This window comes from Eurosta solidaginis, unplaced genomic scaffold, assembly GCF_040869045.1.
Source record: "Eurosta solidaginis isolate ZX-2024a unplaced genomic scaffold, ASM4086904v1 ctg00001215.1, whole genome shotgun sequence".
Classification (NCBI taxonomy): domain Eukaryota; kingdom Metazoa; phylum Arthropoda; class Insecta; order Diptera; family Tephritidae; genus Eurosta; species Eurosta solidaginis.
Window position 1 is genome coordinate 117,186 of NW_027137076.1, and position 2,897 is coordinate 120,082.

At 36.5% G+C, this 2,897-nt stretch overlaps 1 pseudogene; it reads right to left on the minus strand.

The window, feature by feature from the left end:
- Window positions 1-546: 546 nt before the first annotated feature.
- On the minus strand, window positions 547-1,808 carry LOC137236099 (integrator complex subunit 2-like; annotated as a pseudogene).
- Window positions 1,809-2,897: the final 1,089 nt, after the last annotated feature.

The window sequence follows — 2,897 nt, forward strand, 5'->3', positions numbered from 1 at the left end:
TTTTTGATTTCAACGTTTCGAAAGCTTCTTCTATCAGGGATATAAACTGTTGGATATCCTTAAACATTTCTGTTTTGGGTTTGATGTCAGTTGCATTTGGGTAGAGTTAATACCCAAAGTTCCTTGAATGCAAACTTCTACCTGCTAACATTAAAATATTAATACAATCATCAACTAAGATAGGAAAAGCCTCTGCAAATCGAATAAGAGCTGGTAGAACGTTGCTCAGAAATGTACATTTCGCATGGGTTGAAATCACGGATAGCGATGAATGAATTGTGTTAATACACAATTTCGAAACGCTTAAATTTTTCGGTATAACTTATTTGAGAACTAGGTGCGACGCCAAGTAACGTGAAAATTTGTTTGTCCATTTCTGGCATACTAAGGAACTCATGAAGAAAATCAATACAAATATGCATTGATGGAACTCCCATTACCATCATTGGTATAACTTCCCTCGGATATGTTTGGAAATGAACAAGTTTAGCTAACGAAGGCTCAGATATAAATGATTGATGTATGAATGAACAAATAATTCTGTCTGTCCATATTTGTTACAGAATTTAAAGATATTTTCCAAAAACTCGTAGGAAGCACAGAATTGAGGCGCAACCATATAGCCTTATACATATCTTGTATTATTCGTGGAACTTTTTTTGAATAAGTTTGCACATATTTTCAGCTATGAGATCCTTGTACTGCGTTAGGTTTTCATTAGGCAATTTTAACAAAGCTTTAAAAACTCGTATAGCTATCGACAGTTTAGTACTTAAATGTTCTAGTCCCTTTATAACAAGCGAGCGATCGATTGCTTTATTTATCATCAAATTTGATGTTACCGACATTGATGTATAATGCCCTTCCATCCAGTCATCGACAATGCTTAGATGGGGATAGTTTGATATAATCAAACGAAGTAAGGGATGAAATAATCCAGCATAATCGTTTTGATATTGTTCTGCGTTTCGCAACAAGTATTTCAATGGAAGATCAGCCAAGAAGCTATCTGAATATTTCTTCACTTTTCTTAAAGCCATGTTTTGATTATGTGTATTAGAGAGACGAGTATCTTCATAAAGTACCACATAATATAAAATAAGCAAAATTACCATCAAATGTAACTTCTTTCGAAGACTCAAAAATGTATAAAATGTCATTTTCGGAAAATGGTTTATACATGTGGTCAACATTAAAATAGCATTACCAAATTGTTTGAAAATCCATGATTTAATGGGAACTTTGTGCTTCAAAAATGCGCGAGATTTCAATAACTGGTGTATGCAATGCACCGAAAGATATCCAGAAATATTAGCATTTAAGTTTGGAGTAACCGGAACACGAACAGCGTGAGACGCAACCACCTGCTCGGTAAATAAATCTTGGGTAAAAACTTGTTTTATGCGATTGATACTTGGGGTATTGAAATTTTCATAGCCAATGTTGAACAGACCATGAAAGTGTATTGCGAGTAAAAGTAGCATTTCGCCTAGCGATGCAGATGTATCGGATTTTGATTACCAAAAAATGTGTCCTCTTTTATTGGTATTGTAACCATTCAGCTGATTTGTTTCGAAAACTGCTGTAGGTACAAGAGATGGACAAGCAATTAGCATACAAAGTGCCAACGAAACAAACCGAACTCCTGATTGTGTAGGCTGTGGGTCAGCCCCTTTTGCTACTCTACAGCAAAAACTGGTGGTAATTTTATTGTCGCAAATGTGTCTGCAATAAAAGGATATCCCACCATAAGCCTGCAACGCAAAGAAAAGAAATTTCATTAACATCAGCGTCAACGTCAGCGTCATTAATATCAGCGAAGGTGTGACCACTGACGGCGCGGCCCACGCCGCAGTTGGGGCACCCCTTTTGCGATGCCTGTACGTACAAAAAAAAAAAATCCACTACAGCACAAACGATACGAAACCAAAGCTCCATCTCCGGGATCTCCACGCCAGTAACCTGAAAAAGAAAATTTATTAATTATTAAAAGGAATATAATAAATTATAATATAATAAAATTAACTTACTATTTGTTCTCCTCAATGATTACCACCACCGTACTCAACCATGCGTACATTGTTACTGTTCGAGCGGGGATAAATGAAGCCGGAATTCCTCGTGAATTCCGGAAACGGGGAACCTATGGGGAGCCGGTTCTTGAAACTCGCGATAATGAAACGGAAAACTTACTAGCTGTATCTAGCTGACCAGCAACAAATAAAGATGCAAATTAACTATGCAACGATGTAGGTATATATATATATATTCTAGCCTGTCGCACAGGCCTTTATTTAAAATATATGTAAATCACAAATATAATGGCAAAATAAATGATATGGTAAAACACTCACCTGGTGGTCGCTGGTAAAAGAATAAGGGAGAACCTATAGCTGTTCGTCCCTTTTATAAGCTGTAAGGAACTGATGCCATTTAACGGAACCGTTTTTAGTAGAGCAAAGTCCAAAAAAGGAAAAGAAACGCAACGAGTGCTTGCAGCGAGTTTCCACCAGCGACCTCTCCAGGTGAGGTTTAGGGATGATAATGCAGGCTTTAACAGTTACCGTTTGTTTCAATTCTGTGGAATTTACATTATATACATAGGTATGTATAAATGGTCGCGAGTATTTTTTTTCGTTTTTGCCTTTGACGCTGGTATGCTTATACCAGTGCGCGGACTTTAAATAATGAAAATGTTGATAGTGGTAGATTTTTCCAATGTGCCCAAAATACTGCCATAAAACCACCGACATCGGCATGTTATGGGACACTCAAAACATTATTTTCGTTGTGCACACAAACTGATGAAAGTAGCGCAATCATACATTTATTTTGCGAATATGCATATATTATATGTATTATGGTCTGTAAATTCTTTTGAAGCAAACTACATTTTG